This window comes from Anabrus simplex, chromosome 5 (genome assembly GCF_040414725.1).
Source record: "Anabrus simplex isolate iqAnaSimp1 chromosome 5, ASM4041472v1, whole genome shotgun sequence".
NCBI lineage: Eukaryota > Metazoa > Arthropoda > Insecta > Orthoptera > Tettigoniidae > Anabrus > Anabrus simplex.
Window position 1 is genome coordinate 336,732,021 of NC_090269.1, and position 26,990 is coordinate 336,759,010.

Below are 26,990 nucleotides of genomic sequence, written 5' to 3' on the forward strand. Positions count from 1 at the left end.
ATCGCAAATCAGCGTGCCATCAATGGGAAAACAAATCACCCAATAAGGAAGATGGAACATAATTTTCTAAATAGCGAGGTAATGAAGTCCAGTAACCTATCCCGGCCATTTGAAATAACGGAATTACAGAAAGCGATTCGATGCGCCAAAAATGGAAAAGCGGCAGGATTAGATATCACAATAGAACAAATAAAACGCTTCAGTTCAGCCACACAGGCATGGCTTTTAAAATTCTTCAACAACTGCTTTACTTCCCTAAAAATTCCAAAAATATGGAGAAAATCCAAGGTGATCGCATTTCTGAAACCTGGAAAGGAACCTTCGAACCCCAAAAATTTCAGACCAATCTCCTTACTCTGCCACCTATACAAAATAATGGAAAGAACGTTGCTCAATCGCTTAATGGGAGTAGTAGACCAAGTCCTAATCCCTCAGCAATGTGGCTTCCGCCCAGGAAAGAGTTGCACAGCACAGGTTTTACATCTAACCCAGCACATCGAGGACGGGTTTGAAATGAAGAAGATTACTGGTGTGGCTTTTGTCGACCTCTCAGCCGCCTACCATACAGTAAATCACAGGATATTATTACACAAACTTTATAGAATGATTGCAGACATTAGGTAACCAAGATGATAGCTACTCTCCTGGAAAATCGTCGCTTTTTTTGTCGAATTCCAAGGACGCCGAAGCAGATGGAGGAATCAAAGGAATGGACTACCTCAAGGCAGTGTACTGGCTCCTGTTCTTTTCAACATCTACACTAATGACCAGCTATTACCAGAAAATACTAAAAGCTTTATCTATGCCGATGACCTTGCACTTACTACTCAAACTGATACCTTTGATGAAGCAGAGATCTCTTTAACTGCTGCATTAGAAGAGCTAGCTACCTATTATGAGAAAAACCAGCTCAAACCAAATCCAGCTAAGACTCAAATTTGTGCGTTCCATCTGCGGCATGCGCAGGCCTCTCAGAAACTCAAAGTACTATGGAAGGGGAACTTACTGGAACACTGCTTTACACCAAAGTACCTGGGAGTTATGCTGGATCGCACATTAACATATAAGAAACATTGCCAAAACCTGAAACAAAAGATAGCTGCCAGAAACAACATTCTACGAAAGTTATCAGGAACAAGTTGAGGAACACAACCACAAACGATTAGAACATCAGCCTTAGCTCTATGCTATTCTGCAGGAGAATATGCCTCCCCGGTTTGGTACAGGTCAGCTCATATGAAGCAGGTCGACATCGCTTTAAACGAAAGCTGCAGGATCATTACTGGATGTCTGAAACCTACACCCATTGAGAAGGTCCAACTTTTAGCTGGTATTGCTCCCGGTGAGATTCGTAGGGAGGTAGCAGCTAACAAAGAAAGGCTCCAGGCATCTTCTTCAGAAGCACATCCTCTCTATGGATACCACCCAGCCACAAAGAGGCTAAAATCTAGGAAGTTTTCTCCGCACATCAGTTAACCTTGAGGGGAAAGCAGAGAATGCTAGTCACAATGTGGAAGGAAAGAATCCACCCCCTTTCCAACTGGATAGAGCCGAAGGAAAGTCTTCCATGTGGACACCAGGAGAAGTGGACAGTATGGAAAGCCCTTAACAGACTCCGTACAGAGGTCGGCAGAACCAAAGTAAACTTGCGGAAGTGGGGCTTCTCAAGTGATTCATCACTTTGTGATTGCGGAGAGCAGCAGACGATCCAACATCTATGTCAGTGTGTTTTATGTCCTTCAATGTGTACTATGAAAGACTTGATTGCAGCCTCCCCCAACGCTATTGACGTTGCCCAATACTGGGCAAGCATCATCTAGCTCTCGAATATTGTTGCTCTATCTGTGATTGTATAATAGACTTGTATATTTGTATAGTAGGAATGTAGATATCTTGGTTGGTTTTTGTTAAATATCTGTAAGTAAAGTTGATACTTCTGACACGAATAAAGAAAGAAAGAAAGAAAGAAAGAAAGAAAGAAGAAAGTTGGTTTTTGTGGAAAGTGTAGGCAGTAAAAACGGTTAGGGTAGACCAAGGTATGAGTATGACAGAGTGGATGTAGGATGTAGTAGTTACATAGAAATAAAGATTAGCACTTCATAGGGAGGCATGGAGAGATGCTGCATCAGACTAGTCTATAGACTGAATACTACAACAAGAGCTGCATGATAGTGCAAAGAATGCATAAATAGCATGGGTTCTATGAATAAGCAATGTGCCAACCATTGGGAACCATTGGTACCCAAAACAGAATTATTTTTTAAAAGCTATGTTTTCAAATTTTTTACAAAGCAACCTTATCCCCTTCAAAATACTCTCCATTACAAGTAATACATTTGGATGGTGTTATGCATCACTTGACCAAGCGCCAAAAGTAGATTTTGAGATATTGACACAAACGCAAAATCCTTTGTATTAATTCACATTTTCTGTTAAATGTGAGGTATTCTATACCAAAATGAAGACAGAAACATAAATTTTCTTCTTAATGTATAAAATTTAGGGATATTTGAAGTATATTGTCGTAATCTGAGATAATGGCGCTTGGTCACTTGATGCTTTATTGCGGTTACCTTAGTTTTTTGTTTAGCATCACTTGACCAACAAATAAAACTGTCATTTAGTGATCGAATGGACTTTCAAAAATTCAGTGCAGTGTAAAATATGATACTTGTTAACTAATGTTATTCCTTATTTAAGTTCAGGATTAAGTTATACATAACAGAATACAACATGACATAGAAAAACATGAATTTTAGAATATAGTATAGAAATTACACTGGTGTAACATAATGCAGGATTTTAAGAATTTTCGAGTTCAAAATCCATATTTCCACAATCAGACCCATCTATATCATCATCTATTCCAGGTTCACTAAACAGGTCCTTATAGAAAGGCTTAGCATCGTTGGGAATTCGCTTCATGAGGGAGCGCAGGTCGTTCAGCTTCGCTTCTGAAACTGGTTTTCCATTGGGCCATAACGGAGTGAGTAGACCATGTAGAGCTGATCCATTTTCATTCTGAAGCCGGCGACGAACTTAAATAGATCAATGAAAATTTAAGTACATTTAGTAACGCATTTAACACACCTGAAATTCGTTTACTGCAGTCAAGTGTTGTTGGTTAACTTTTGCTGGAGAGAATGTTGTGGGATCTACACCTTTAGTTGCATGTTTCTTATCAATTGGAACAGCTTCCTCTGTATTATTTTCATCGATTACAAAAAAAACATTTTAGGGAAAGCTAGGAAACGTGCATACACATTTTGAATTCCTTATTTATAAGTGTGCCACTCTGCAAACTATATCAACGTGGTTAGATGACTGTAGAATTTCACTGAATGTACCAAAATGTGAAACCATGATCTTTACTCTTCGACGTCCACCTCTCCCACCACCAATCTTCCTAAATGGAACAGCCATCCAATGGACGCCTAACGACAAGGCCGTGAAGTACCTGGGAGTATTCCTTGACCGTCGCTTATCATGGAAATACCATATAAATCAGAAAATAAATCTAAGCTATGCACGACTAAGAAGACTATATCCTCTCCTAAACAGGAAATCTTCCCTCAAATTTGAATGTGGATTACTTCTCTACAAATCACTGCTCCGTCCTTTATTCACCTACGCCTGTCCAGTCTGGGGAGGGGCGGCTCGAACCACTATCAGACGCCTGCAATCATTCCAAAACAAAGTTCTCCGTATCATCACCAACGCTCCTTGGTACGTCCGAAACAAACAGTTACATCGTGAACTTCAGTTAGACACTTTGGAACACGTGATTTCAATGCACGCCAAGACGTTCTTCAAGAAACTCCAAAATGTGCCTGGTGCTGTGTTCTTTGCCCTTGGAAAACGATCCACACTTCCACGACGGATTAAAAGTAGACTTCCTCAAGATCTTTTACTTTCGCCAAGAGAAGAATCTGAACATGAACAGTGAATGTTTGTGTTTATCAAAAATAAAATACATCAACGTGAACGAATTTCCACTAGAGTGCTATTGATGCTCAGTGCTTCTTTTATTCAACTGCCCATTTACTTCTCAATGAAATATTAGTATAACAAGCATTACCAAGAAAATAAGAGTTACCTTGCCTAGAAAAACTGGAACATCTCTTTGTGTTAGTGACCAATTGATTTTTTTTTTTAATTTTATTATCCGTGTGTGTATCTTTTCCAGCACTTTATTACAAACTCTCCTCACTTATTCTAGTTACAGAAGGGCCTACAGGAGGTCGACTTCAAATCGTCCTTAGTAAGTGATTATTTTTGCCGTGTTTTGTTATGTACTAAGATTTTTGTTTGTAGTTTGTTTGGTTGTTTTTATTTTATCTCTTGTCAACAGTAATCTGATATAGCATGTATTTATGCTGAACGATTAAGTACTACATTAAAAAAAATTTAAAAGTGTGTTTAACAAGATATTGTATCGTGACATATGATATCTAATAGGTGTAATGGTAACGGGCCACATCAACTTACCACAAATTCGCATAATGTAACCAAAGAATTTCGGTCATCTGTCAATGAACTCAGCGTTATGAAGCTGTTAGTCGACTGCCAGTGATCTGCGTTTATTGAAATGAGCGTAGCGTTTGCAGGTGTGATGGAACCCTCTAAAATATATTTGGACTCCTAAGATAGGAACGTATTTTAAATACATAAAACAATACATATAAGCTCTGATTTGTGAATTAACAGATTATTGAAGCATCTGATTCTAACAAGAGAATTCGCTCAGACCGTGATATGAGGATAACGATCCATTGCTATGTTCTTAGACTTAAGTACTTATTACCACAATGACGGATTTCAGTGAATAGAGAAAGAGTAGGTTAACTACAATGATGACACATTGCGGAGAAACAATGCAAATTCGAAAGCTGTGCAACAAGGAAGAAAACCTGCTCGTGAATCTGCGACACGGGAATCCACATTTAGCATCATACGACCAAGTGACTGCACGCGTGTCGTGTGGTCATTTGATGCGTAATTCAGACTCAGAAATGGTGGTTGGTCACTTGATGCAAAACTTCAATTTAATGATTGTGAGGTTGGCGTTTGGTCAAAATGAATTTCCTGCGAAATCATATTGAGAATAAAAGTTCGAACCATAACCTATGTAAAGTTTACACCTTTCGCTACCAGATGGTGCAATAATCTAAAAAAATCGATTTTGGCGCTTGGTCAGTTGATGCATAACACCATCCATTTGTCCCACCGTTGCTTCCACTGTTCGAAACATTTTTAGTAGTCATCTTTGGAAATGGCTGACAGCTCCTCCCTCGTTTTTTTTCTTGACCTCTTCAATGTTGTCAAATTGGGGTCCTTTCATGCCCCTTTTCATGCGTAGAAATAATTCGCCCGGAGCCAGGTCAGCCATGGGGCAGCGGAATTGTGCAAATTTTAGCCATAAACTGTCTGAGATGACTGTGTGCAGGTGCGTTGTCATGTGGACAGACCAGTCTCCTGTCTGCCACAAATCAGTTCTTTTATGATGGACACTGTTGCGCAATCTTCTTAAAACTTCCCAATAAAAGGTTTGCACATTGTTCACTTAAACTTTCCAACATAAAAAAAGGAAACAGCCCTAGAAGAAAACACACTGCAGATGAACAGAACAAGCCAGGTCGACAACACAGGTGGCACTGAACTGGCAATGAATTGCGCTATACAGCCTAGTGGCAGAAATGCGTACTACACAAGCTTCCCCCACGGCAATGTTATTCCAGTTAATTTTTTTTCGTACCCCTTCATACCTAGTTACAATTATTTTGCACTGTGTTGTATACCTATCAGTGAAACTAAGGGTTATTCTTAATTTATATTTGTTTAGAAATATGAAAGCTAGGAACATTCTGAGTCAGAAATTTTGCTTGTCTTGTTTCCTGTTTGTGGAATTTAGGATGAGAAGCCATTAATCCTACATTGATATAAAACTTATTTGAGGAATTGTTTTATTTTATTGAGCCAGTTCTGCCTTAAAGTTCCCAGTGGTAGGAATGAAAGCAGTTAATCCTTTTTTCTCTTCCTGTGAATACAGAATTACCCCCTGCGGGCAGGGAACACACGTGTAGAACACACCCGCGGTATCTTCTGCCTGTCGTAAGAGGCGACTAAAAGGGGCGACCAAGGGATCAGATCAGAACCATGAGACTACTTGTAATTAGTACCATCACGCTGGGAACACCATGGGTCGCATTTACTTGCACGTAGTACCACTATGTTAGGTACCATTTGGGAGATAGTAGGTTCGAACCCCACTGTCGGCAGCCCTGAAGATGGTTTTCCATGGTTTCCCATTTTCACACCAGGCAAATGCTGGGGCTGTACCTTAAGGCCACGGCCGCTTCCTTCCTAGTCTTAGCCCTTTCCTGTCCTATCGTCGCCATAAGACATATCTGTGTCGGTGCGACGTAAAGCCAATAGCAAAAAAATATGTTAGGTACCCAATAGATTTGTGATTAGTAGCGAGTGTGTGAATGAGGATGAGGGTCTTACAGTACCTTAGATTAGTGCCCATATATGAGCAGCACCATGGTTCCGTCTGTCTATGCTTAGTTTTCACTGTGAGGAATACCATGGGATAGTTCGGGTCCCTGTGGTTAGTCCACTTATGTGAGGAACGCCATATGTTTGCGTTGCCTGTAAAATAGCGCCACAATGTATGAAACACCATAGGTCTGTGTTACATGTGCGCATTACACTACCTGCGAATAGTACCATAATGTGTGGAATACCGAGAGTCTACGCTACTTTTGATTAGTACTGCCAAATGACAAATAGAATTGTTCTACTTTCGTAGCTATAAATACCACTGAGGGGCCGATGACTTGGATTTTGGACCAGTTTCGACTACAAGCATAATCAATTCAGCATTGTGCTATAGAAGCAGTCCCATGATCAGTAATACTATTGTTTTGTGCCAGCTTCTGTGCATGTGAGGGACTGTGGGTCAGTTCCACTGATCGTTTTAAATTCATATCCATCCATTCATTCTTTGTCCTCACGCTTTGAATTCTGGTCAGTGGAGGAGTTTGGACTTATAATTTGTCATTACATTTCGTCTCATTTCGTACCATTAGGGGCCGATGACCTCTTTGTTAGGTTCCTTTAATCAACAAGCATCATCACATACACGCACAATTTAAAGCGAATGAATAAAGGAAAAAGCAAAGCCATCTCTGAATAGGCCTCATGAAGGTCAAGGCTTCTTTCCATAACTTCGGCACAGAGAGAGAGAAAATAGTTAGCTATCTATGCCCAGTGGCGTTTGTCCCCTAGGTATTATTAACCTTATACTCATTTTTTTATGTAGGCTGAGTGAACCTCAGGGCCATACTCTTCACCAGAAGTGGAAATCTTGTTTCCAAATGTTTCTACTTGTTGGGGAACCGAATCCATTTGCAGCTGTACAAAGCCTGCCTTTATAGTCTCCTAGACAGCCCCTTGAAAGCTAATAAGATAGAAATCCATTTTATCATATTTGTGAGAATATTTTACTTCACTTTAAGCCCGGCCAAAACCAGAATGAGCCTGGGCGGCTCCAGTGATCCCAGAAATCGCTGGGATAAGCTAAAGAAAGAAGAATTTCTATAAGAATGCCCAAAATACTCATAAGGCCCATCTTAATCCTACATTGATATAAATCTTATTTGAGGAATTATGTTATTTAATTCCATACTTCAAGTATGGTGTATAACCATCTATATATTCAAAAATTTCATGAAAACTAAAGTCGGTCTGTCCGGCCATTTTATCCGGTCGATTTCGTTCATTTTTTTAAAAACTTTAATGTATTCATGCACAGGTACTATAAATCCCTTTTAACTTCAGCCTTCCACAAATTATTTTTTTCAATTTTTTGTCTCTTTGAAGCAATTATATGTTTGGTTCTAATTGAGGTACGGAGTTCGTTTTGGCCTGAGAACACTCAGTGGATCAAGCTCTTTCATTTCAGCTCTTAACTATTCAAATTGTTTGATTCTGAGGAAAGTTATGAGTGCACATTCTATTTGACGTCTCATTTTTCAACACTTTTTCCTCATTGAAGCTATCATATCTGTTCCGAGGTATCTGTGGAACAGCAGAGGTGAAAAAAGGTGCGGGCTAGAATGGGTCTAACTACAAGGCCAAAAGATTAATCTAAAATTTCAATAAAAGTTATATTTTTGATATTTAACAATGGTGACATCGTATTTTGAGCATACAACCAATAACAAGAAGTTAAATAAGGTACACGACCAAGAAGTCCAAGGTTTAGACAAAATATTAACCAGTTTCCACTAAGGGAAATAACAAAATCAGGTACAAGAGTAGATTTACAAGGAAAGCACGAGTTTTGGGTCCTTACAAGTCCTGGGCTCCAAGCCCTCAATCTGACAATCTTTGAACTTTAGCTTAACAATTCCAAGTTACAGAATTACTTTTCAAAGGGCAGAAAACCCCTTCATTACTGGGAGCGTTAGCTCCAAAGCCACATATGGGCCTCCTAGAGGCATATCTACCACATCAGAAAGAGCTAACCCGCTCTCAATTTCTCACGCCTGTTAAAGGCAACAACAAACTTTCCTCTAAACTGCCTCTCAAGGTACAATTATAAGGACACAGGGGTATCTAGTACCCAACCTACGAGGCCTGAATAACAAATTAAAGATTAATTAAATGGCCCAAACACAAAGATGAATGGAGGCGCATTCTTGCACTCCTACACTAAAGCTTGTTAAAACCTATGTGGCGCTAGGCCAATAATACAGGGGCTAATCCCAATCTATGGAGGTGACTAGTCTGCAAAATAAATTTAACACATTAAGAAGGAAGAGAAAAACGGTTACGAAAACGTAGTCTCCTCAAATTCCAAAAATGAAGGGGAGCTCAAGAGGGTAAAGCACTCTATCCCCAAATTACAGTTTAAGTTAAGTGGAGTATTTACAGGGTTTGAAAAGGCTTACATATTTAAAGATATAGGTTACATATTAAAGGTTTCGAACCTTCCCCGCGAGTTAAACTGCTGAGCTAGCAAGAAATAAAGATGTGAAGAGGCCATTACCTTGTTGAAGAGCTGCTGCTTGAAGAACGAGGCGCTTCCCGCACCCTGCTACATATTCACACACTGAGCAAGATGTTATTCGAGTGGCCCGGAGACATGAAAATCAGCAGTTTTTATACCCTCGTGGAAAGTTAGAGACCTTTCATGAATGATCACAACCCGCCCTCAAACGTTTATTGGCTACAGTACACAGTTACATACAACATTGAAGAAGAAAGCCCCGATTGACCGAAAATTAATTGCAGAAATTCCTGATTGGCTACTTTCAAAACAGGCAGAAAGAAAAGATTAATATTGCCAACCCACAAATGACAGAACAAAATTTAGTAAAGACAAAACTTATGAATACAAAATTTCTCCAAGAAAGTTCATTCCTTTACACCAGAGTGCATTATCATAGTTTGTGATAGAGACATCTGTTAGAGAATGTCCACACTTCTTGATCAATGAAAAACAAAAGCAAATCAAAAACACACAGTGACATCTTCTGATAACCAGTAGAGTTAGTTCAGTTGTTAAAGTTCAGGGTTTCTCCAGTAGAGAAGTACTTCATGGCGAAAAATTCAAATGTGCGGCGTATAGGTGTACCAACCGGTACAATATCTTTCGTTCTAATTGAGGTACGCAGTTCGATTTGGTCTAAACACTCGGTGGATCAAGCACTTTCTTTTGAGGTAATAACTACTTAAATTGGTAGATTACGGGAAAAGTTATGAGTACATTTGTCTCCATGACAGATCTTTGAAGGACTTTTTAACAGTTCGGCGCGTAGTGTTGTTCCAAGGAACGTTTAATTCAATTTCTTTGTGTGATGTATTTTCAAGTGTTTTGTTGACATATTACATTCTATTACCGCAGCAGATCATGTGCTTTATTTCATTAACTCGAAACTTTGCAAATACATCCTTGAGGATAGTAATGAACAACACCATACTTTGTACATTGCGGGCGGAGCCAGCAGGAAACTGTTAGTAATTTAAGACATGCTTGACCTTGCTCAAAAGTATTCAAATTGTTAGATGTTTGTTTGGAATCCCTTGATATGAAAAACCCCAAGAGCAGATAGTGAAACACGTGGAGAAATAGTCTTAAGATTTTACATTGATTTTAAAATACTGCTGCAATGTAAGCTTATGATGATGAATTTGCTGTGGTAAGGTCAGAATTCAGTAACTTAGTTAATAAATGGAAAGATTATAGTTTTTGTGAATGTTTTAAGATTGCTGTGCTCTGTCAGCTGACTTTGTTGTATTTTTCTCATTTAATTAAAATCATTTAAATTGGACATAAAAATATTTCAATGCGATAGTCGCTGTATCATGATTGGTATAACAGTCTTAGATCATATACTAATGTTGCTATCAAAATTTCCCTGTTCTTGTTTAAGTACTAAAGTACAGAAATTGCAATTGCAGGAGAATGAACTACTGCAAGCAGCAAAACGCAGAGAACATCTTCGATTGACCTTTGTACTCTGCCTCACAGAGAATGTGCAGGTACGCTGGGAAACTGTGCTCTGGCAGCAGCGCCTGTACATTCAGGTGCCAACAGGTTTACTGCCAGAAGGTTCCAAGGAAGGGTGAGTCATGTTTGCTTTAAAGATAATTGAAGAGCTTACGTGGATGCTTTGAAGTTGAAAGACATGGGGTTTGAATGGAGGTGGCTTTAGTTTTTTTATTGTTGACTGTTGAGCTGCCATATTTGACTTCATACATACCTGCTCTGATCAATAAGTTTATTACATCGTAACTTTGTGTTGTATATTTAAAGAAACTGCATAGAGCAGCATAATTTTTTACCCTCTTTTACATCTCGCAAGGCAGTGTTGTCGGACCACTGTGTTTTCTGATACAGTACACTCCCGATAATTCGCGGTAATTAATGCAAGATATAATAGGTTTTTCCCATTAAAGAACATGAGTGCAAAATTTCTTGACTCTAAACATTGATATTTAACCACATGGGTGAGCTTCAGTTCGGTGTAGTCTGCTTGATAAGATAACCACAGCATGAATTGGAAGGTGTTGGTAATGTAAAACCCTGCACTTACGCGAATTATCCAGTCATTTTTAAGCTTGGTAAAAACAAAACCATCTTGTTGTATGTTGGGTATTCAGCCCGAAGGCTGGTTTCATCCTCTGCAGCTCCGCCAACAGCTGTCATAAATAGTCTAGGCGTCACTGAAGAGGCGTACTAGGGAAATGAGGAGTGAGGTAGTTTCCCGTTGCTTTCCTCACCGAGCCATATCAGTCTGCCAAGCCCACTGAAATGCATGCACCAACCGACCCTATGGGCGATATTTTCACACCATTCATAACGGACTGGCTGCATAAAGAATGGTATTACTAGCATCACTCATACCTCAGTCACTTTCATATTGTCAAAGCCAAGGATGAGACCAAGACAGGTCAATGAAAGTAACAAATTTGATAAAGCCCATACCAGAAGACATAGTGCACTGTAAACACATCTCGCCAGCAAAGGCATAACAAAACCATAGGTTAAAATAATGAAATGTATTTTATGAACAAGCAGAAAATAATTATAACACTTCATTGTATTGTAAGACACACTAGAGAAAAATTACAAAATGCCATGTGGATTATGCCAACATTTGTATCTAACAATCGATCATCACTTTGTTTCTTAGGTCGTTTTTTCTAATTGTGGATCGTACATTTCTCAAGAAAACAATATCTGAAAATGAAAATTCATTTCTATTTTCTATGTAAGAGAGAAGTGTGTCCATAGAGACACTAGCTTGGCTATGGGGAAACTTTTCGAGTTTCCATTGCATCACTCCCGCACTCGATATCATCTTAATCTGTTTTCCTCACCAACCGTCAAATTCCATACAATATCCTCACTTTCATGTCTGAAACCATAATCATCCTTATCAACGTCTAACCACTCAATGTCACTTTCTTCTGCATCTTGGCATTTATCCAGGTTTTTCAGTAATATCATGGCGAGACTACGTTGCCCGTTCGAAATATCGTCACTGAAGCCCGCAAATGCTTGCTCTTCACCTAGAACAGTAGCGGTAATTTTGTCGCACGTCCTATTGACTGCATGAAGAGCATCGAACAAACTGAAGTCCTTCCAAAATGTTGGAATGTCGATGCCTTCCTCAACCAATTGCTGTAACAGAGATGACCCATAGTTCTTCTTTAAAGCAGCAATAATGCCTTGATCCATAGTTTGGAGAATAGAAGTTACATTTGGGGGAAGGTATTTCACGTAAATATCACCTTTAAGTTCACTTTCGTGTGGATGAGAAGGCTTTGAGTACTGCTTTGATTGGCAGTGACTGCTTAATTAGGTAGGCTGTCACTTGTTTCACAGAATGGTTGTGAGACCAGTCCTTAAATATCTCTGTCCATCCACGTTGCCTTTTGATGGTAGTACTGCAAAGGTACATTCTCTCATTTTAAAGCAAGAGGGTTTTCTTGATTTCCCTATTGCTATTAATTTTCATTTATGATCACCACTTGCGTTAGCACACGCCATAATGAATATTCTTTCCTTGGATGTTTTGCAGCCTGGAGCTTGCTGTTCTTGTTGCATCACTAATGTTCGGGACGGTAAACATTTCCAATACAACCGTTTCGTCTGCATTGTAAAGATGTCTAAGTTTAAGCTGTTCTTTTTTCAATGAATGAATGATTGAAATTCCTGTGCAAACTTTCAGCAGCACCCGTGCATGTGCTGAGACGCTCTTTGTGAATAGCAATTTCTCATGTTCCATAGTGTTTCTTAAACCGCGTAAGCTAGAAGATGCTGTAAAATCGCCTTCTAAGCCAAGAGCATCGTGAAAATGTTTTGTTTGTTCAGCACACATTGGGCCGCACACAGGAATACCTTCCGCTCGTTTTTGATTAAACCACCGTATCATGGCTTCGTCTAGATTTGTATAGTCCGATGTTCTCATTGATTTCAGGACGATTAACGATCACAGTTAGCAGAAAATTTGATGAGGGTTTCCTTTTGCTTCTGCATCTCTCTTACTGTTTCACCCACACCAAACTCGCAGGCTAACTTTGATGACACCTCGCCTTTCTCCAGTCTTTCTGTAATTTTCAGTTTTTCACTGATGGTTAACCTTTTATATTTCATTTTTCGGCCACTCATATTAAAAACTCTTACTACTGACTTATTCAAAACTTCGAAAAGACTTCTGCACTCCGTTCACACTTCTCAAGTACAGTAGCCTGCAATACACTCGCTGCCGGCGCACCTACCCTTCATTTGGCTTACAGTTCAGCGACCTTGGGCTGTGGGGAATGGGAGGGTAAATTCTGAGTGCATTCCTCTTTCATTGTCTCTGCTTCCAAGATTATGGTAATCTGTGCTGTGCCACGTGCAGCAACGTGCTCGAATGTTTCAAAGTTTGCAGCATTCTGGCAGCAGAGTGCATATAGGCCTACTGCTACATTGTAGAGAAATGAAGTCCAGTCTCCTCAAATAGTAATGATTTTGTCTCCACGCATTGCATTAAAATTCTTTTAAACTAGGCAGAGATAATTTTACTCAGCATAATGGGTGTAAGAATGAATACTTTAAAAAATAACTCTCTCGAGACCCGCAAATTGAATTATCCGCACGTGAATTATTGGGAGTGCACTGTATATATAAACTATGAGAAAGGCACTGGAATTACAGATAAGGCTTTCTGTGGATGAGGTTATACTAAATGGAGTAAAAAATTACAGGATTGTGGGAGCAACTGCAAAATGACCTGGAACTAGATGGGAGATGGACAGCAGACAATGGTGTGATGATTAACAGGGTGAGAAGTCAGGTTGTACGTTTCACAAAGAGAAGTCCTCCCAGTTTTCATTACTGTGTTCCTGGGATGACTAACTCATGGGGATCACTGTAAAGTAGTGATGGGACGTTCATGAACGAACTGACTCTTTTGAATGACTCATTGGAGAGAGCTAGCTCTCTCAATGAGAGTCTACTCTTGTAAGAGCTAGCTCCCTCCTTGCTCCTTGAGAGCTAGTCGTTCAATTACGAGTCGACTCTTGTATGAGCTAGCTCCCTCCTTGCTCCCTGAGAGCTAGCACAAGCTGACTCTTTTATCAACAGCGACTCCAAGAAAGAGCTAGCTCATCACATCGACTCTCGTTCATTTCTAGCCAATGCCATGCCTCAGATAATCACGTGACGTACAGAAGCCGCTTTCTTTTTTATAGGCTGCCCAGTCTAGCCTCTTCCCGCATTCAGTCAGTGCTCTGAGTGCAGTGGTTGTGGTCTGTTTGTTAGGTACGTTTTTGTGCCATAGTTCTGGCAACTTGCAACGTAACGAAACAATGAAATGAAATATGTTATTGAGCAATACTTACCTGTTCACTTCCTGTATGCATTCGTACTCTATGAAGGATGTAGGGCCTAGTATAGATCCAGTAGGTTAGGAGCAAATAAACGACACGAAGTTCGGGTTAACTAACCTCAACTAAGCACGAACAGTCAATATCCAGATTACTGAATATACCATTCTGCAAGTAGAAATGGCGTAGTTGTATTCTGTCTGAAATAATTAAGAAATACTCTGACAAATCCTCACCTGTTTCTTAAATGCGTTTGTAGTTATGAACTAACATATTGCCAGAATCTTTCGGTTTTACGTTACAGTGGATAAAATATACCGTAGTTTTAAATCGAATTAAGGCAAATAGAAAAAAACACTAGTTTTGGCTTTAAAATATAGGCTAAATAACTCGTACCGAAGTGTATACCGCAGTACATTTTCAAATAATTATTTATTGACGTGTAAGAAATCCGACTCCTTAGCTGGATGGTCAGCACTGAGGCCTTCGCTGCAGAGGGTCCCGGATTCGATTCTCAGCCAAGTCAGGAATTTAATTCTTCTGGCTCGGGAAGTGGGTGTTCGTGTTTGTCCCAACACTTTCCTCTTCATATTCAGATAACACACCACAATACCAACCACCATAGAAACATGCTATATTGATTACATCCCTCCGCATAAGGTTAGCATCAGGAAGGACATCCGGTCATAAAACAGGGCCAGCCGGGCTGAGTGACTCAAACGGTTGAGACGCTGGCCTACTGGCACCAACTTGGCAGGTTCGATCCTGGCTCAGTTCGGTGGTATTTGAAGGTGCTCAAATACGTCAGCCTTGTATCGGTAGATTTACTGTCACGTAAAAGAACCCCTGCGGGGCTAAATTCTGGCACCTCGGCGTCTTTGAAAACCGTAAATGTAGTTGGTGGGACGTAAAGCCAGTAACATTATTACTTATTATAAAACGGGGCCAAATCCACATTTGCGGAACAGTTCGCACCAGCAAACCCACAAGTGTGGGAAAAGTGGTCGAAGCGGAAGAAGTAGTTTAGATTGTGTAAGGAATGCCAATATATCGAACATATACAACTCATACGGTTTAATCGTTCTTGAAAAAAAAAATTAGAAGAGTGTGACCATACTGTACACGAAAAATAGGCAAAATGCTATGCGTACTGTAGTATACTTGGTTATATGTACATTTGTGCTGATAGTAGTTTCCATTATTTTCGTTAAAGATCGCGTTTAATCAGCTATGTTTCCTACGCTGCATTAATGAATGAAAGAATCTGTTGTTCCAACGCGGAGTGTCGAAAGAGGATATTCTGATGACATCTTTTGAGTGAAATGTAAACTACGTGCACAGGAATAGATTCTTCTTGTGCTTATCTGGATTGCTGGGGTCGAACGGAAATATTGCCAATATCTCGAACATACGTCCCGTACGGTGCATTCAATCTTGAAAGACATCATTTTAAGGAGAATGGAAGTTAGGCAAAGTAATATTAGATGCCATCAATCAACACTGTATATTTGTGACACGTTTCTTCGTTACTGTGTATAAAACTTTATCATTGGATTAATTGCGAATGTTGCCAGCAGTGTACATTTGTTTTATTCCAAGTGTAGCGTAGCAAACTGTACATTGTGTTGCCATCTGTTGTGGAAAAGGTGAACTATCTCGTGCCATCTCGCTTCTTCAAATAAAAACGGGAGTCATGATTAGTCTAGAAAATGTAAAATCACTCTATTTTGGGCGTTTATGAATAAATAACACATGGCTTAGTGTATACTATAGTAACTGACATCCCATTACATTCTTAAACAATTATTTATTAACGTGTAAGTATTGCCAATATCATGAACATACGTCTCGTCACGGTGCATTCAGTCTTGAAAAGAATCATTTTAAGAAGAAAGGAAAATGGGCAAAGTAATATTAGATGTTATCCATTAATACTGCATTTTTGTTAAACATTTCTTCGTTACTGTATATAAAGCTTTATCGTTAGATTATTTGCCAATGTTGCCAGGAGTGCATATATTAGTCGTTTATTTGTTTTATTTCAAGAGTAGCTTTCTGAACTGGACGTAGTGCTGCCATCTGTTGTGGAAAATATAAACTATTTGCGCTATATCGTTCGTTCCTGGAAGTCATAAAGAGCCATCTGCCCTAAACCGGATGAACGAATGAACGAACGAACCTGGTGCGGAGAGCGGCCTCTGACTTCCTGGCTCGCTCCTACCTTCCCGCTCCCAAGAGTCGACTCTTTTGAACGACTCGCAGTTGGGAGCGGGAGCGAATGAGCTAGCTTCCTCAAAAGAGCTAGTTCAACCCATCACTACTGTAAAGTACCTTGTTGTTAACACAGGAAAGATCTTCATTGGGGTATTCACATAAATGTGATTGTAAATAAGAGTTACAGATCTCGTGATGTGGTTTTGAGGTTATTTAGGGGTTTTAGTAAGGATGTAAAGGAGAGGGCTTATGTCACTTGTAAGACCCCACCCCAAGTTAGAGTATGGTTCTAGTGTATGGGTTAGTTACCAGGATTACTAGATAAGAGAACTGGAGAAGATTCAAAGGAAAGCAGCCTGGTTTATCCTGGGTGATTTCCAACAAGAGTAGTGTTACGAAAATGTTGCAAATTTTGAGCTGGGAAGACTTAGAAATAAGGGGGCGAGGTGCTGGACTGAGCATGTTCCAAGCTGTCAGTGGAGAAATGGCTTGGAGTTACATTAGTAGACAAATGAGCTTGAGTGGAGTTTTAAAAAGTAAAAACGATCATAAAATTAAGATAAAATTGGAATTCAAGAGGACTATTTAAGGCAAATATTCTTTTATAAGAAAAAAAAAAGAATTAGGGATTGTAATATGTATCATGTATCTAATTTTTGGCACATACCTCTATTTTTATGTCCTGAATAATTGTGACAGTGCAAAAAAAGCAATGAATTAAAGGTAATAGTGATGTTTCCACAATGACAGAACAAATATTTCAGGTTCCCTATGGGAATAAATATCTTTATCATCTAATGGCCAGGCAGGCATTCAGTTTTTGAAAATGAGTGTCTCGTAGTGCATTGGCACTGCCGAAGGCTCCAAGTATCCTACGCAGTGGCCTCCACGGTATGCACTGGCCATGCGTCTTGGTAGGTGTGCTATTTAACAATTGATGAGCCCAAATTGGCACACGGGGAACAATTTATAATGTCCAATAACGGACCAACACTATTGGTACTATAAATTTCCTCATTCGGAACAAATATTTCAGGTTCCCTACGGGAATCAACATCTTTATCATACCCTGGCTTGACGAAAATAATACTTCTGGGCTACAACATACAATAATTCATGCTTTAAACGGGATACTTCGGTGAAATATCTACCTACATCATAGGCCAATGATTTGTAGATAAACATAAGTCAAGGAGAAATCCATGTTAAACAGCAGCATGCATGGTGAATATTAGTTTGGAGCATACATGGCAGGACTTCCTTGATAAATTAAGCAGATATTTGGTAATTGAAAAAGGCTTTACACAATAAAACTTGTTTGACGTAACACAGGCAAGAAATAATCCACACTGCAAATCACATGCTAGTTTGGCTTTGAAGTCATAGTTGCGAACATTTTAGCTTCCTGCAAAACTTCTTCAGAAAATATTTTAACAGAACAAGGAACAGAACAACTCGTCTTCAAAATAAAAATAGACTACAGAGATTCATTGGACATGGATGATCTGAACTCTATTCTATTTTTCTTCACAAGGTTGAAAATACGTTCACATTCTGCATTGCTATGGGGTGTGGTGAAAATAGAGAGCATTACTCTGGAAATTCGGTTATACTTCAGAAGTCCATCAGCTCCACGAATTCATTATATTTCTGCCCAACTGGAATCACTTGCAGCATCTTGATTTGGAGCCGAAGTGTAATCTACCTTAAGAGCTGTAAACTGCCTCTCTGAAGCTCATTCATCACATCTGTAGTTTCATTCTCGTCCTTGCATGACATGATACGAAACTTTTCCAAGAAAAAACTAATGGAAGAAAATTGCCTCTTCAATTTTGTCTAACCTAGCAACTTGAGCATGCTTTAACGGTGATGTAGTCACAGGCAGTACAAAAGTAGTTTTTCACTGATAAAAAGAAAAGGGATTTATCTGTATCATGGAGATCACTATGTTTGAAGTATGAATGCTAATAACTAACTCATCACTTAAATTTTTTCTTCGACCATGTGCAATATTATCACACCTACATACCATGCAAAAGGCAAATTTTTCTCCCTTGATTTTAGTATGCTTGGAAAATCAACAGAATATGATTCTTTAAATGTTTGGAAGTACTGTTTCTTATTGGATTTATTCATGATAATCTACAATAGAAATATAGTGTGTGAAAATGTCAGAACAAATGTCTCTATATCTATTCTGAAACATCGAAAGGAACCTGGATCACTAATCACATAACATAAAACACTCAACGCAGTCAAACACTTCATTAAAACATGCCAAAGCACACAGTCTGAAACCACTATATGAACAAGACGCCAACCTCGTGGACAAAGAATATGCACATGGCAAAAAGCATCCACACACGTGAAATGAACGTAATTCATCATCGTCAATGTCCCACTCCAGTCATCCGGGTGTGGTTAACAAGCGTCCTCCACTCCTTTCTGTCCTTCCAAATCTGATCCATCTACCTTCTGTCTTCCAACTGGTCTCTTTCCCTTCTCTCTCCAATTCCCTTCTTGCTACCCGTTCCTTTCCCATTCTTTTTACATGTCTGAACCATCTGTCTTGCTTTCTTTATAATATAATTTAATGGACTTTGCTAATAGTGGTATACCCAGTCACTGGAACGAATGTAATTAGTCCAACAAATACAGGAAACTGCGAAGCATGAAGTTATAACACAAAAACTCGAACACTTCATTAAAATGTCATAACCTTAAAAGGCTCATAGTAAAAAAAAATATGGGTTAAATCACACCAAGTGAACAGAGTGGAACAAAAAATTTGCGAAGCAGAGCCTGTCTACGCCGAAGATTCACACGGAAGAACTGTTGTCCCGGCTTTAAATTCAATTCCAATAACGACACAAACGTTGCACGGTTAAAAATACCAGTCATATTAAAGAACTAGCTGATGTACCCATGCTTTGCTACGGGATTCTCAGAAAGACTGACTTTGTGGTTTTCCTTACTGAAATCAACATAGGTCATTACTAAAACGTAAGTATGAATGTAGCGATTAAAAGCAATGCTATCATATAAAATACTCGCTCAAATGGAAAGTCGCACGTTTCATCACTTTTAACGAACAGTGCTGCGGTTAGATTGCGGTGCCAATCCAATAGTCCACAGTTCCAGAGCTAGGATGACCAGGCCGCAGATTGCCATGAACACTCATCTGCCATTATTCCGCTAAATATGCACACTGTTCATTCCAATCAGTGCCTCAGAGTAGGGATTGAATAGCCCGAATGCTATGATGATCCAGTGTGTTACGTACCAGTAGTATCAGAAAATTTATAAACCAGGGGAATGGCATGCTAAAGAAAGTTATCTAACTCCCCAGCTACTTCCCATCAATATTCAGGCAGGCTGTTACACTCTGTACGACTGGGCGAGTTGACCATGTGGTTAACGGTGCGCAGCTGTGAGCTTGCATCCAAGAGATAGTGGATTCGAACCCCCATTGTCGGCAGCGCTGAAGATGGTATTCCGTGGTTTCCCACTTTCACACCAGTCAAATGCTGGGCCTGTACCTTAATTAAGGCCTAAGGCACTCTTAGCCCTTTCCTATCCCATCGTCGCCATAAAACCTATCTATGTCGGTGCGACATAAATCAAATAAAAAAATACTCTGTACGCAGCAGTAATCCTATCTACCGGAGTTGAGGGGCAACAGAAGACACAAAGCACATCACGACAAACAATGGTCAATGTAATGTTATTGTTGATCAATGTTATGAGCTTTCTTTATTGTAGGCTTACACATTTAGTTTTCTTTCGACTCTGTGATTTGTAAAATATTTTATACCGTAAACTGTAGTTTCTTATTCTCCGACTTTACATACCGATTTTCATTAAATACTGTTTACCCATTTTCTCGCTACTCGGCGCTGATATGGACTCAGTAACAAAAATCCAAATTTATGAATATCTTTTTGATCATAGCCAGTACGGTAACAAAGTATAAGACATGAATAATAGGAAATTTAATACTATATAACCTTAGTTATGTAGCATTCATCGATTACACCTCTAATAAGAAATATTTGAGAATTACATTTTACGCCTTCCCCTAAACTACCATTTCATTCAGCGTGAATAAAATAATTTACAGCCTAGACTATAGTGACTTATTTCCTGACTTTGCATACCGATTTTCATCAAGATAGGACTACTAATAACAACAATATTAGAGAATTAAATTTCAGGCCTTCCCCTAAACTACCATTTTTCTCAGTGTGAATACAATTATTGACAGCCTAGATTGTATCAATTTATTCGCCAACTTTGCATACCCATTTTCTTTAAAATACGACCAATAATAACATAAATATTTGAGAATTCAATTTTAGGCCTTCCCCTAAACTACCATTTTACTCAGTGTGAGTGAAATGATTTATAGCCTAGATTGTAGAGGCTCATCCCCCGACTTCACATACCGATTTTCATTAGACCACTAATAACATGAATAGTTGAGAATTAAATTTTAGGCCTTCCCCTAAACTACCATTTCACTCAGCGTGAGTAAAATGATTTATAGCCTAGATTGTAGAGGCTCATCTCCCGACTTCACATACCGATTTTTATTAAATTCTCTTCAACCGTTTTCTCGTGATGCGTGTACATACATACAGACAGACAGACAGAAATTACGGAAAAGTAAAAAGTGCATTTTCTTGTTACTATGGACATGACTGATACAGAAATACCATTATTTTCAAATTCTGAGCAATGTACAGACAAAACTCTTATTTTATATATATAGATGAGTTATCGATTATCGTGGACTTGCCTTCAGCCCACGCAAATAATCGATTGTACGGAAATGGAGTGATTGTCTCAAATATGATTACAATATTTATAAGTCCACCTGTTCAGTACAATATAATCCACTATTTCATATGGTTAAAATTTTATACATGATGCATAAAAGTCAATGGTACATGTTTCACCCTCCTTTACAGGCATCATCAACCTATATCAATCTTAAAAATAATAGATATGGAGTCTTTCTAATCTTATAAATTATAGGGTAAAATGTTGAACAATGATTTCGTAAAATATTATACAGTAACATCTAAAACAGCGTTATTGCACCAAAGTGTTTTTAAAAAAAAGTAAATTAACAGTTTTTGAAGATTAAAACGTGGTTAAACATGAATATTTGAGATTTTAAAACTAAAATGGATCCTTTTGTTATATATCATTAGGACTGTGACAGCCTTGTGTGTAAGCACAATCATCAAAGGGGGATGTTTCTTCAATTCCCATAGTATGAATCCAAGATGGTAAAATCACTGTCAGTTATTTAAAACAGAAGTGTGAATGTAATAAATATGTTAAAATGTATACGGTTGATATATCTTAAAGTAGTATAACGGTGTGGCTGAGGCAGTGAAGGACATGGAGGGGGGGTAAGGGTGGGTGGATCCTTGCGTGCAGGTGTTGTTATTGGAGGGCTGTTAGGAGCAAGATGGGCAGGCCTAACATTTGATGAGGTGGTGGAAGCTTTAGAACACTAAAAGTTTGCGGGATTGTATTATGTTTTGAATTCACAATGCCTAATAACTTTGGAGTTAGTTCATATAAAGGATTTTTTGCCTCCGTGGCATCATTAAGATTATGGTCTTTGTTATAGGCTTGGTCTAAAAAGATGTAAAGATTTTCTAATTCATTCATAAGTTTTCCTTTGCCTATACATTTTAGAATAGTGAGATCCTTATCAATTGATGTAAACTGGTGTCCTGTTTCACTCATGTGTGAGCTCATCGCTGAATATTTGTTGTGTTTTAAGGCATTGTAATGCTCCATATATCTCGTATAGAAGCTGCGCCCAGTTTGTCCAACATAACTAAATCCACACTGAGCACAAGTTAATATGTAAATACCAGATCTCGAAAAACGGCTGTTTTTATAATTGACTTTATGATTAAAAAATATATTTGATTTGTATTTACTGTTCTGAAAGCAATATTAGTGTCATATTTCTTCAGTGTGTTGGCGATCTGGTGGTTGGCTGGGTTATTGTATGTAAACGTAGCGTAACTAGTTTTTTTTAGGTTTATCCGGAATGAGATTCGTGGATGATATTTAACTTTATTGGAGTGTAGTGGAGTGATTATCAAATGTTGAAGTTTCATATTCTTGACACGGTAGTAAAATGACAGTCCATCCGTAAAACCATAAAATGGTGCAATTTCCTTGAATTTTACGGATAAACCGTAAAAGTTAGTAGATATGCTCTTTTATTGCCTAGTATAAGAGGAAATTGCTTGGTATTTGAAATGCCAGGTTTTGCAGTAGGAAGGCTCGATTTCAAAACTCGTCCGGAACTGCACGGTGAATAGTCGAGAAAGCGGGTGTATCAAACGCACAAACATTTTTTCCCCCACTTTGAACCAGAATTGTGGTGTGTAAATTACATTGGGGCACTAATTATGCAAGAAAATAGAGTAATTTTGTTTTGAGCCCTGCATCCATTCCTGATCTCTGGATTTCCTTGCAGAAATTTGACAGATGGTGAAAAACTGCACTTGATTCAGAGCTGCCTCTTTTAGTCGCCTTCATTCCAAGTGTAAAAATTAACACTGTTAATATGTTGCTTTGCATTAGGACCATCATTCTTGAACAATGCCTAAATAATACTGCCATATTTGATGTGCATAGAAAGCCTCACCCAAGGCAGTATATCCAACGGTTAGTTCTGCATCATATCAAAAGCAAAATTTATAGTATAAACTGGTGTTTTTTTGTATTAAAATTGCTTTAATAATAAAATTATATTGTTTGTCTTTATTCTTTATATAATAAAATAGTGTATGGAATAGTTAATCAGTGGGGGCCTTATTTTTTTTGTGAAATAAAACTGTTGATTTCGGTGTTAAAACTGACTATTTCGGTAGGTATTTCGTGAAATAAATTGTTATACTGATCGAGGTTTCCTGCGAAATCTTCCTTGTAGTAGCGTATTGGGTAAATGTAACTTTGTGATAAGGTGATAATGTATCATTGTTATTAAATCCTAGAAAAGCCAATTATTCAAATTGTTATAGAAATAAATATATAAATCACTGATACTTCGAAATGAAGTTAGGTGATCTGCCATGTGATATACATTTATACATAGCCTCCATTTTAGACGTTGAATTACTTGTCTCCAAAGTACAAACTAAGCATGATTTCAACATTATCAGGATGCAGAGTTGTGCGACAGTAAGAAAGTGTCTTTGTGTAAGCAGAGAAGCTCCTCTCGCTGACCACATTAGACGTCAGAAACCATAATGCTTGCGAACACTTGGATGCACATTCACTGTGGTATTTTGTAAAACCTCCTAAAACTTTGCTAACACCGTCTTCTTTCACTTCCTCAACCAGATGTGCTTTCATTGCATTTTGCAAAGTCATATAGCTCTGGAAGATGTTCATGGATATACTCATTTTCCCCGGTCGGGGATGAGTAGCTTGTATGGTTAATTGGCATGTTCGATCCTGGCTCAGTCCGGTGATATTTGAAGGAGTTCAAATACGTCAGCCTTGTGTCACTAGTTTACTGGCACGTAAAAGAACTCCTGTGGGACAACATTCCGATATCTGTGTCTCCGGAAAACTTAAAAGTGGTTAGCAGGACATAAAAACAATAACATTACTACTACTAAAGCAGGCAATTTATTTACAATAGGCCTGTCAATACCGTCATATTTTACAGTAAAGACAATATTATTTATTTTTCCTTTTATATTGATTCTATTCCTTATGCCAGATTTATCCTATTTTTCTTGAGGCATGTTGGCTTGCATGAATGCTTTTTTTTTTTTTCCTATTACAAATTGCTCTCTATAATTTTTCAACACTTTTACGATTTGTAAAGTATCGCCGATTGTTATTTGCCGCTTAGAATTATGTTCATTTGCTTCATTCTGATTCTCTGCAGTGTATATCGCACGTTTCAACTTTACGAATATTACCGGTACACTATTGATACATTAAAATCTTCCTTGCAGCATCAAATACATAGAAACCCTCACTGTTGTATTCTTCGGCACTCGAAAAACCTGTTGCGACTTCAGTTTTCGGCATTTTAATACTTAAATGTTGGACATTTGCCGATAATTGTTCGTCAGTAACGAACTTTCATTGCGCACTGCTGTATCTCCGACCGGTCTTGTATCTTGTTACGACCACAACGCTGTTTGCTGTAATCAATAAGATATTGATTTTTATCGACTGCCTTCGAGATCGCAGAACTGAATACACGTACTTTCGATACACAGTGCGTACCACTTTGTGTGCATTTGATCTATCAAGCAAATGAGAGGAAAACTACGATAGTCAAGTTCTCGGAAGCATTTAAACGTTTATTGGAGAGCTCTTCCAGTGCCATTTCGAATTTTTTGCACCAAGTGGTGTGTGTTTTGCGATTATTTGCGCAATAAATAAAATTTCGCGATGTTTTGCAAGTTCATTTTGCTAAAATACGGTATTTTTAGTATCTGGGAAGTCATATATAGACAAGAATGAAGATATCAAAAAAACTTGTGCATATCGTTATTACCAAAAAATACGGCCCCTAATAATCAGTATACTGCAATTTCACTGCGTGGCGTTGCCCATCATTATGTTCACATAAGACAATCGCAAGCACATCTTTAGACTTCCTTGTCCTGCATTCTGGTGGTATATGCACTCTGTCTTTATAGACTCAACTCCTGTTCCAAACTTTACTATTATCAAAGAAACTCAGTAAAACAGAGTAATCACAACAGTACTATGCTTTGACGTCCACCATTACAGTGACTATACAAGACTATAAAAACTTTACACAGTACTACTATAAGTTATATCGGTACTTTCAATGCACATAACGACTAAACAAAACTACGCAAACCCATTAATATACATATATTCTGGAAGTCACAAAAAATGCTACAGAATGAACATACTCTTATTCGAAATGATCACAATGTTCGGCAACACGGCGGCAAAGACATTGAGGCCACTCATCAATAGCTGAACAAATTGTGACCAGTGAAATGTTTTTGAAAGCTGACGTGATTGATTTTTTTTAACTTCTCAATATTGCATTGCCATTTATCACCTCAAGCTTCTGCCTCAGAGAATAATCCAATGGATTGAGGTACGGACTCCCACTAGACCAGTCAGCAGCAGCAGCAGTGAACAGATACTGGCTCTCCCCATACATCGTTTACAAAGCCTGGGATCGAACTCGGCCTATCTCCTTTAGTTTTTCAGTTAGTAAATGCCCTGTGCATGTTTTATATGCACCAACACGTAAATCATCCTTCAAAATATTTCTTGAGACAAAATTGTTTGTTTACTCAGAGGATTGCGTTGAATCCTTTCATGAACAGCATAACTTTTCTGTATACACACCTAGGATGGCCTGATCTGATGTGATCAATAGTTGGACCTGTTTTTTTTAAACCATGCTACTGTCCGGAGCACAAATCGTTCATTGGTACTGGGATGTTTCAGCGTAGAAAAAATTTCCTTACCTCGCTTTCCGCAACAAAATAATGCCAAAACAGCTACAGTAGAACCTTGATAATTCGAAATCGGTTAATTCAAAATGCCGCGTAATTCGAAGAATCTCTTGTTCCCCGAAATACAAGGTACGGTTTTTCATGTTTAAATTGTTTAATTCGAAATATGGATAATTCGTAATTCGAAGAACGTCGGTCCCAGTATTGAAATTCAGACTTTTAATTTTAAATTGTCCTTCAATTTGTTAAAAATAATACTTTACGGCGTAATTTGAATTAAAAATTCTCTGCATCACGATAGAACGCGTCTTCCGGAACGTGTATCTTTCCGCATTTTCACTTTGAATTTGGTGTGTCTACAATGTGCTTCAGAGTTGCCAAGTTCTAGTGAAATCATAGTTCTTTTGTATTCTTCTAGTTACTCATTTTACTTAAAGTTTTAGTGTGCAGTTATAAAATTCTAAGTTATACTTTATTAATACTGTGTTTTAGTTCATTGTTACGATATTTTAGTTTAGGGCACGTGTGTTCCTTTTTTGTGTTGCGATGGCTAAGTGTCCGTATTCTTCAAAGACACTCAGTGAGAAAGTGAAAATTAAGGACAAAAGACGAAAACTGAAATAGCTAAAGAATTTGGAATTCCTGTGTCCACACTTTCAACGTTTTTAAAAAATCGTGAGAGTATAGAAGCTCAGGAAATGCAGAGTGTAAATACAGCAAAGCGAATGCGCATTCGAGGAGCTAAACACTCTGATTTGGAAGTACAATTAATCGAGTGGTTTCGGCATGTTCGGGCAAACAATATCCCTGTAGATGGTGAGATTATTAAGGGGAAGGCGAATGAACTGGCGCTGAAGATGGGTCTTGAGTTTGTGTTCGAAC

General features: G+C 38.5%; 1 long non-coding RNA gene across 2 annotated transcripts in view; it reads left to right on the forward strand.

Annotated features, from left to right (window-relative positions):
- The window catches only part of LOC136874073 (uncharacterized), a 118,925-nt gene that overhangs the window by 73,435 nt on the left and 18,500 nt on the right, over positions 1–26,990 (forward strand). For both annotated transcript variants that reach the window (XR_010860214.2, XR_010860215.2), the window contains exon 3: positions 10,471–10,634. This is a non-coding gene — a long non-coding RNA (uncharacterized lncRNA). The remainder of the gene's footprint in view (positions 1–10,470; positions 10,635–26,990) is intronic.